This window comes from Haemaphysalis longicornis, unplaced genomic scaffold (assembly GCF_048455015.1).
Source record: "Haemaphysalis longicornis isolate Haplotype H1 unplaced genomic scaffold, Haemaphysalis longicornis Haplotype H1 scaffold_7, whole genome shotgun sequence".
NCBI lineage: Eukaryota > Metazoa > Arthropoda > Arachnida > Ixodida > Ixodidae > Haemaphysalis > Haemaphysalis longicornis.
Window position 1 is genome coordinate 14,969,314 of NW_027526422.1, and position 9,799 is coordinate 14,979,112.

A 9,799-nucleotide genomic window follows, 5' to 3' on the forward strand; every position below is an offset into this window, starting at 1 on the left:
TTGGAGTTCACGCGCGGGTATCACCGTAAAAGTCACAACAGTTCCTACTCATCAGTTCATATCAGAATATACTTCATGACTTTCAGTTCTAACAGTTCATCAGTTCATCAGTTCATCAGACTATACTTCAATCACGTGAAGTTGAATTTTCTCACGACATTGCTCACGCTCTTGACAAAGGAAAGCTAATTTACGCAAGGAAACCAAATTGACGCAACTATACTTCGAGGACTACAGGTTAAATTTTCTCACGACATTGCTCACGCTCTTGACAAAGGAAAACAAATTGACGCAATTTTTATAGACTAATCTAAGGCTTTCGACACCGTTAACCAGTCATAACTTCTTTATAAACTTCGCGTTATACTTAACAACTCGGCGTTAGTTGACTGGATTTCTAGCTTTTTACATGATCGCTCCCAGTACGTTTCGTTTAATTCCTCAAATTAGTCGGTAGTACATGTGTCATCCGGAGTTCCCCAGGGTTCGGTCCTGGGGCCACTTTTGTTCTTATTGTATATAAATGATCTGCCGAATTATATTTCTTTATTTATTATACCTTACAGGCCCATTGAAGAGCATTGAGTAAGGGGGGTTACATTTCTGAAAGAACACCAGAAAAAAATAGTGGGGAAAAAGAAGAAAAGACAAGTACACAATATAGAGTTTGGGTAATCGGCTTAAAGACGTAAATGAAACACGTCATACACGTTTCTAACAGACAATGATCACAAACGCACAGGGTTTTTGTGGAATAAAAAAACATCACAAAAACAAGGGGGAAACACCCATAAGCAGTAACAATATTATTCTAGTAATTCATCATTACACAATTACTAGAAAAATGTCGGTGCAGATTTTCGCTAAAGCTATCTTGACTAAGTATGGATGCAATTTGGTCAGGAAGATCATTCCAGTGCATGATTGCTCGAGGCAATGCAGATGAATTGAAAGCAAGCGTCTTGCCGAAAATTCGCGTGAAACTATGACTATTATGAAGGCGTCGTGACGTACGTACTGGGGCGTTAAGAGGAAGCGGGTTAGGTGTGACGCGAACTATGTATTTATGAAAAAGGCATAATAGCGCGATAGTGCGACGGGTATCTAGCGGCTGAAGTGATAACTCTTGTTTGATTTGGGTAACGCTAAGATGACGGTCGTACTTGCGTGTAATAAATCTGGCGGCTCTGTTTTGAATAGATTCCAGCTGGACGATTAGGCAGTTTTGGTGAGGGGACCAGATCGCCGATGCGAATTCTAGCTGTGAACGAATAAAGGTTATAGATACGCATGTTTGCGGACAAGGGCTGGTGCGCATCGTAAATTTCGTCGCAGATAACCGAGCGATTTAGAAGCCTTTGCGCAGATGGCGGAAATGTGAGTACTCCAAGAGAGATTAGGTGTTAGATGAACACCAATATATTTATAGGAAGCGGCTTGCGAAACTGCACTGTGGTTGATGGAATAAAGAAAATCTGAATTATCGTGTTTCCGACTAAAAGACATTACTTTGCATTTACTCAAATTATGTGACATTTGCCATGTATTACACCAATTGTAGATTATCTTTAAGTCATTTTGTAAGGAAAGGTGGTCGTTAAGGCTAGTAATCGTACGATATATAATACAATCGTCAGCAAAGAGTCGTATCCGTGATGAGATGTTGAGGGGCAGGTCATTTATGTAGATCAGGAACAGTAACGGGCCCAGGACGCTCCCCTGGGGAACTCCAGAAGTAACATCAGCGAGGTGTGAAGAAAAGTTGTTGACCACGGTAAATTGTTGGCGCATAGACAGAAAGTTCCGAATCCATGATAAAGTTAAAGAATCCAGGCAAAGGGCTGATAGTTTTGTAATGAAGCGGGAATGAGCAACACGGTCGAACGCTTTTGAAAAATCAAGGAAAATGCAGTCTGTTTGTTGGTTAGCATTCATGTTAGAGTGTAGGTCGGTTGTAAATTCCAGCAGTTGTGTATCACATGACAGGCCTTTTCTGAAACCATGCTGATGGACGAAAAAAAAGTTGTTGGATTCGAGGTGTTTATACACGTTAGATGCAATAATGTGCTCCAGTAAACATCCGCCTCTATGCTGACGATCGTGCGTTATACAATGTAATTAACACGAATGATCATATTTTACTAAATGATTCTTCTACTCAATTTTGCAGGTGGTGCCAGAAATGAAAAATGAATATTAACTTTACATAAACAGTGACTTTGTCTTTCAGTACACGCAGTTCCGTTGCTTTGTTTAATTATTCTTTCAACTGCTCTTCCCTGAAGCGGGTGTACAAATATAAGTACCTGGGCGTCATCTTCAAACCTACCTTGTCATGGTCAAGGCACATTGAATCTACATGCAACAAAGCTCTAAAAAAATTAGGCTACATAAATCGTACATTGCGAGAAGCTCCACTCGAAACCGAAATTGCAAACATATAAAGCGCTCATCCGACCCATCTTAGAATACGCCTGTACCATTTGGAACCCATGTTGCGACGTTATCACCCTACCGCTGACGAGCCGTTGTTGCGTACGGGAAGGCCGACCCGAGCCGAGCTCCGTCGCCTCCGACATACATTTGGTAGCGTGGTGAAGCGAGCGGCCAGCCAATGTTGCAGCCGTGAAGAAGTCCAGAAGCCATAGGCAAACGTAACTGTTTACTTCATAGCGAGAGATGAGCCCAAGCCAAAGAACAATGCCCCGACGAGCGATTTTACAGTAGAGGACTCGAGCAGAGTGACAGCATTGATTCCCTGCTCAAACAGGAATGAACTAGAGGGCTTGGAGGGGTCTTATTTATACCCAAAGCGCCAATGGTAAAAACAAGCGTTCCCTCTAGATTGTGCACACGTCACGAACCGCACAGACACAATATCACTCTTTCCAGAGTTCGTGAGCAGTCGGTAGTAGCGGCGTACGCTGAGTCCGAGAGAGGGGAGAGAGGAGGTCTCCGCAACGGCTTCCGCGTCCTTCGGCAAGTTGAAGCCTGCCTCGTCTGCCGACGCCGGTTTGATTCACGCCGACAGCGAGGCGCCTGAGATCCAGGCCTGTCGCAGCTTGTTTTCCGTCGGCTGCAAGTGTGAATCAGCGACAAGGGGGACCTGCTTGAAAGGCGCACGTAGTGGAAGCTTCGACGCACAGCCGAGGAGTGTTGCGGCGGGCTGATTATAGCACCCTTATAAAGTATCTGAAATTAACACGCTGGAATCTGTTCAGAAACATTCAATTCGTTTTATTTTCCGCCGTTTTTATTGGAGCATTTCGCCGTCATCCCACCTTGCTACACTAGAATTAGAACCCCTGTCTGAGCGCCGTGAACGCGAATGTCTTAAACTTTCGCATATTCTTACAAATACTCCGCGCTACTCATTAAAGAACAGCTATTTGTCACCCGATAAACTTAAATCTTCCAAAAATAGCCACAAACTCAACATTGCAACTTTTCATCCACGAACTTCATCAACATTGCAACTTTTCATCCACGAAAAATAAAAATTGAATTGAATTGAATTGAACTAATCCATTTAAGTACAGCTTCTTCCGGCGAACAATTGAAAAATGAAATCTACTACCAGGTGAAATTAGGTCATTGCCTTTGGAAAATTTATTGCATAATTTGAAATGATTCTGTTGTGGCAATTTTGTATAATTTCAATGTCTTGCTGTACTTATTATCTATTATGTCTAAACTTTAAGAATAAGTGAATTTCAATGTGTTGTGTTTTTATCTGTGTTATTCTGTGCAGAAAAGTGTTTAGCATTTTATGTACCTACCCACTCCTGCGACAGACTAATTGCGCGGCAGTATGTATAAATATCCAGCCAAACTGCCTAGGCTGCGTGGTGGCCTCTGAAAATACTACTTTCCTCCCAGGGAAATATGTTGCACTACACACCATTGAACTACACACCATTGAACTACACACCATTGCACGGCGTTATTGGCGACCTTCATGAAACGAGTCGACCAACGCAGGAGGAAAGCTTCTATCCCCCACGCCACCGGCTCATGCTGCAGGTGCTCTATGGCTATTTTACGAACGCGCCACAACAGGGGGTACACCGCACGCTGCGGTCGTGCCTGCAGGCGGCTACACCTCTGTGGCACCAAACAATAAAGGCACCCACACACAGCAGAAAGCTGACGAACTCTCGATTTCATGTGGGCTCCCAGCCAAAGCTAAAACATTCTGCCGAGTAAAGCCCAGAATATGTCACCCACAGCACACTCGAAAAGAGCATGCTCTAGAGTCTCAGTGCGTCCGCATTGCGGGCACCGAGGAGAGCGGTGTCAATGTTCATTCATACCGGTGTCAATGTTCATACTTGTCAACATTGCTGAACAAGAACAAAAGATGACACAAATATAAGGCAGAAAATCAATGCATAAGATATATTTACAGTGTTCCTTTATAAACAAATTTATGAATGATTGATTTTTGCGAAATAAAATACTGTATCCACTGCAGAAAAAGAAACTCACTCCGTCGCCTGCTGTCGCCCGCGCCACTGCAGCTTCGGGCGGCATTTTAAGAAATCAAGCCGCAACAGTTATGAAAGGTTCCACTAGATGGGTTCTACGTTCTGCTTGGAGCGCACGTGGAGTAATGCAACGTGGTTCTATAAACGTCGAAGTAAGGCGCCTCGATTCACGCGCCTCTCCACTGTACGGCAGCGCTGGCATCGAGGAGCCATACGGATGATGATTTAGAACATCGTGGGGAAAAGAAAGGGGGGAAGGAGCGACGGGGATTTTAAAACAGGGGTGAGGGGGGATGGGGGAGGCAAATCCCTTAGGTCAGCTAGCAGTAGGGCAAGTGGAATATGACAGGCATGTCGGTTGCTGACAACCGACGCCCTGCTGACAACCGACGCCACCACCACCACCACAATCATCATCATCATCATCATCACCATCATCATCACCGGCCTGGAGCAGTGAAATGCGGTAAATTTAAATTGACTTGAGCAAACCTTTAGTGTGTTTACCTTGGGAGGAGCGCTACGGAAGAGGAACAGCATGAAAGGTGAGCGGGAAAGCTGAGGGAGGCATTTGCTTCGCAAATCTCGAAGAAAGACTATCGTCTTTCGTCGACATTTGCAACGAACGGAGCAGATACGCGGCCAATATTTTCCTCGGTGGCTGCACTCCTTCATGCACACACGCGGCGCTCCTTCTTATCCGCTCTACTATCGTTCGTTCGCCCCGGTTCAGTGCTCCCGCCGCAAACTTGGTGACGTGTCTTTACGACTAGCTTTTGGGCGGAGCAACATCCAGGCTGGAGCTGCCTTTTCTTTTAATTGGATAATAAAGGTGTCCGCCTTGAAACGTTTTATCGCACATTTAATGCATGATGCCCTCGCGAAACTACACGACGGCATCATATAATCGCGGTGCTTCTTTCCCAGATCATTCGTTGTGCCTGGTTTGTGCCCTCACTTCATAGGCGCGTTGCTCATATGTTCACCGTTCGAGCAATAGCCCCATTAAGCGCATCGTGGTGGTGTAGGGCATAAGTGGTTGTAAACAAATATACCATCCCTTCCTAAAGAAGTTTAGAAAAGCGCGAACGCTAAAAGTGCCTCCAATAGATCGCCAATCCTTCAAAGACGTGAATCGTAAACGAAAAACCAACGCGTGCGGTGATTTTTCGTGCTCTAAGTAAACGCATATACCAACAATGTAAATGCATACCGACACGTGGTTTATAAGTTAAAGATATCCTGTTGTGCTCCTTCTTCACGATATATATGTGCATCGTCTTATCTAGAACCATTACCTTTTCGCGATTTCCAAGTAACCGTTTCGACACATTGGAAACGCGGTTTCCCACACGCGCCGTGTGTCCAGATATCTTATCAGAGCTTTCTGGTCGACCAACTGGCATACGGGGAAATGCGATAGTTATATGGCAGAACGCCATTGGTCCCACTAAGAAAGCTTTCCCTGTAAAATATCCCTTGCTCTTGGTTGCCTCTGTTCACGTAATTCAATCATTATAAGCGTCCCCACCCTGCTTGTGTTATCAACAGCCACATTTATAACGCCTGATACGCGGACTCTTACAAAAACAAGGCATCCGGTTAACGGCGTGATAACGAAAGCTGGGGAAAGATAGTGGTTTGTTTAAGCGGAGAAGACCACCCGACGTCAGTGACGGACTTTGTAGCCGGCCAATCATGCCGTAAATTAAAAAGTAAAGGAGGCACCGGTGTGCTCCTTACAAATATTTTTCACCTCGGCTTTCGTTACAAGGCGGGACATAATGCGACCTCCCGTAAACGCTGGCATGGTGGGTCATGCACTAGCTTATAACTGGTCAAGAAATGGGTACTTGTTTATTGAAGACCTAGGGCACACTGCGGCGCACTTAGAATGAAAAGTAGTGCGTTCACTGCAGCGTCTCTACTGTGCAACGTGTCGACAAGAAGAGCGCTGAGCGGCGAGATGGTTCCGCTGATATAGAGATGCCCTGTCCGCATTTCGCTGCCCCGATAATTAGATAAGCCACTGAATAACAGCTGTGATGGCTCCGAGTCCATCAGTGAAATTAATAGTGTGGCTCCTATCGCACGCCAGAGGGGCATGCTAGATGGATAGGCTCCGCCACTCGGCACTAATTGCACTTGGAAGGTCGTGGCCAGAGCATTATCGAGGGCGCCGAACTTTCCTTTCTTCCATTTCCCGCTTTGAAAAATTGAAGCAATGCCCTAATGGGCTTGTTTCATCGCGAGTGCCTTTTCTTTTACGCGGGCTAAACTGCGAAACAAAGCTACGTCTTCCGAACACAATTTTCAGGAACAAGGCTTAAAATTTTGCAATAAGCCAAAAGGTTGTTCATATGTGTGACCATTACCTCTTATCGACCTCTGTATGCCGGGTGGCCTCTTCAAGCGGAATGAAGGAGTTCTAGACCACAGCCGTTTAAACGTGGCTTATGTAAATTGCTTTATTAAGAATATCCGACTACATTCTTCCGCTCAGTCCTGTGAGGCTTAGTTTCTGAGAACATTGAGTTTGTTTTCCCTGTGTATCCACGCTATACAATTTCAAGACAGATGACGAATACGGAAAAGCGTCTGCTCCCGAACATGGCGTTAAGAGATCTTAAGCCTGAACCGCATGGAGCGTTTTCTGCTCGCGAAAACGCGCCGCGTTCGCCACAGGCGCGCTCACGCTGCGGCTGCCGCAGAACCAGCCGAACGCTGCGCGCGGCGGCTTCTGCAGCGGAGTGGTGTCGGGAGCTCGAGCGACCGCTTCTAAGCGTTCTCTAAAATGCCGCTCAAGGCACGCTTTAAGTTGCTTGTGCGGTAAAGGAGCTTACAATGTGGGTGACAACAGTACTATAAAACATCATCCGCGCCGCTAGTGAAAGCGCCCATTCAATATCTGCTGGGGTGGTAAGCCTAAACATCCCCGGCGGAGCCAGCCGGCTGTCTCGAGCGCTTCGAAACCGCCGCCATGCGGTGCGTGCCTCCCCATTGGGGCAAGTCACTAGCTGCCACGCGCGACGTGCGTCAAAATATAGCCAAGGCAGATGCTGCCGCGGGCGCGGGATCGTCGACGCCGGCGTCGAAAAAACGCACGCGCAACGCCAGCGCGCTCGAATCGCGTGAAAAAACGCTCCATGCGGTTCGGCCTTTAGTCTGTCGACGTCTGTCGATGTTATAGCGGCGCGCAATTAAATCCCCGTTGTGCCTTTGAAGACAGCGGTGTTACGATGACCTTGCAAATACTCCGACGCGAGGCTCGTCCTGTCTTCGTACCTTTAACTTCACGCGTTTTCATATGGAAGCTCCACATGATCTCCCACCTGACGTAAGTAGCAACTCATCCTGAATGTAGGTAGGTAAGTAGGTAGGTAGGTAGGTGAGTGGGCAGGTGAGAGAGAGAGAGAGAGAGAGAGAGGCTGTGCAATTTGAACTGGTGAGGTCAGCCTGGCTACGACAGATGGGGTGTACGGCTACAGTGGTGAGGGATGAATGTGTGATGTTACGGGTACAGCAGCGAGAGGGCAACCAAAAGAGGACGTTGAAAATAAGGTACAAGAAAACATTGCTACCAACGTTCGGAAAGAAATTAAATTTGAAAATGAAATCTCAAATGTCTCAAGATATGCATTCTCAAGTGGAGTGCCGGCCACTGCCCAACACCGCATAGAGTCTCGCATTGCACCTCTACTTTGAGAGACAGCTAAACTAAAACTAAACTAAACTAAAACTAAAACTAATCCAACTAAACGAGGAGCTGTCATGCTCTTCAGGGAGGACAATGGCTAATCACGTTCTCTTTAATTCAATAATGTGCGAAGCTCGCTGAAGAGGAGTGTGTTTGCAATCGTATGAATACGTGCCCCTACTAATTACCCCAGCAAATAACGAACTTCGATTGCTGTCTTGTTATCTTAAGGGACTATTTCTCTGTTCGTAATGCAATTCCCCACTTTTTGCCAATGATCAGTGCTTCTGAAAACACCCATGTATGAGTTGTTAGGTCCAATTGACGACAAAAAGAACGTTAAGCATTATCAGTCGGCAATGCACGTTCAGAAAACAGATTCAGAACCGACTCGCTAAACCTTTTAGTACGTGCCTGCCAAATTTTTTTATCGAGCTGCCGCTTACAATTAACGCTGAACTTGCCGATAAAAATGAAATGTGGGCCTTTTCCTTTGAATGGGGCTTTCCACACATCTACGGATCTAAAGCACCTTAGAACTCACCACTGTACGATTTGAATCTGCTTGGACAGAAAACAACAAAAATGCTGCAAAAGTTCTTATACTGCCTTAAAAGTACACTTATAATTTCCTAATTATTTCATTACACCCGTATTCCCCACTCGCCACCCACCCAGGACATCCCGCATACGTCTAAGCAATGCATCACTCTCCTGCTTTCCGGATGAGCGGTGCCATTTTTGCCGAATAATGAGAAAACCAACGTGACACCTAGGAGACCGGGATAAGCTTGCGAAGAAAGAATGCCATTTTAAAATCCGCCCCATTCGTGGAGAAAAGCCGTTGCCGGTCCCCTCTCAAGGTCAGTGTCGTACACCTTCTGAAAGCTCGCGCAGTAACTGCGGGAGCTCGCAAAGGCAATTGAAACTGCACGGTCCAGTGGCTCAGTGTCCGCCTTCATCTCCTCAGCAGCCGCTGTAAAAATACTTACTCGGGTTCGCTTACGGCTCAGAAATGTTCTCTGAACAGAAGGTGCATCCTGCGGATTGAAAGTGGTTCGACTGTGTTTATTCGGTTCATCGAGCTCCAGCCATGACGCAACTGCACTACTTCTGAATCAGCGCTCAGTCACCTAGAGTTCTAGACAGCGCAGTTCCTTTTGGTAGGAGGCGTAGTCAAGCTGACTCGTCAAGCACAAGAGCCGGACGGGAATAGCATTGCATTGAAAGGAAAAAGGCTATAGGCGGATTCCACCCAGAGAAACACCACTCACTCTTTGATCGCAGGTCCCGTTTTTCAGCCTTTATTAAAAATTACAACGCTCGAGTGACGACGGTCAGGGGGAAGAGAAAGCCCATTTATCGTAAGTTGCGCCGCCGGTAAGCCGGCTTCTTTTTCTTCTTGCCTTTTTTCCAATCTTTCACCTCTTTGTAATAAAAACCAGGATCCAAATGCTGCAAGTTCGATCGCTTTCCGATCTCGGTGGTGGCACTCTGGTGATGACCTCCCACGGCTACTTCATCGGTTAGAGGATTGTAAGAGGCTGTTTGGAGGTGTTCCTGCAAAATATTGCAAAGGCAGGCGTCCAATATTTGTTTTCGTAGCCCTCTTTAC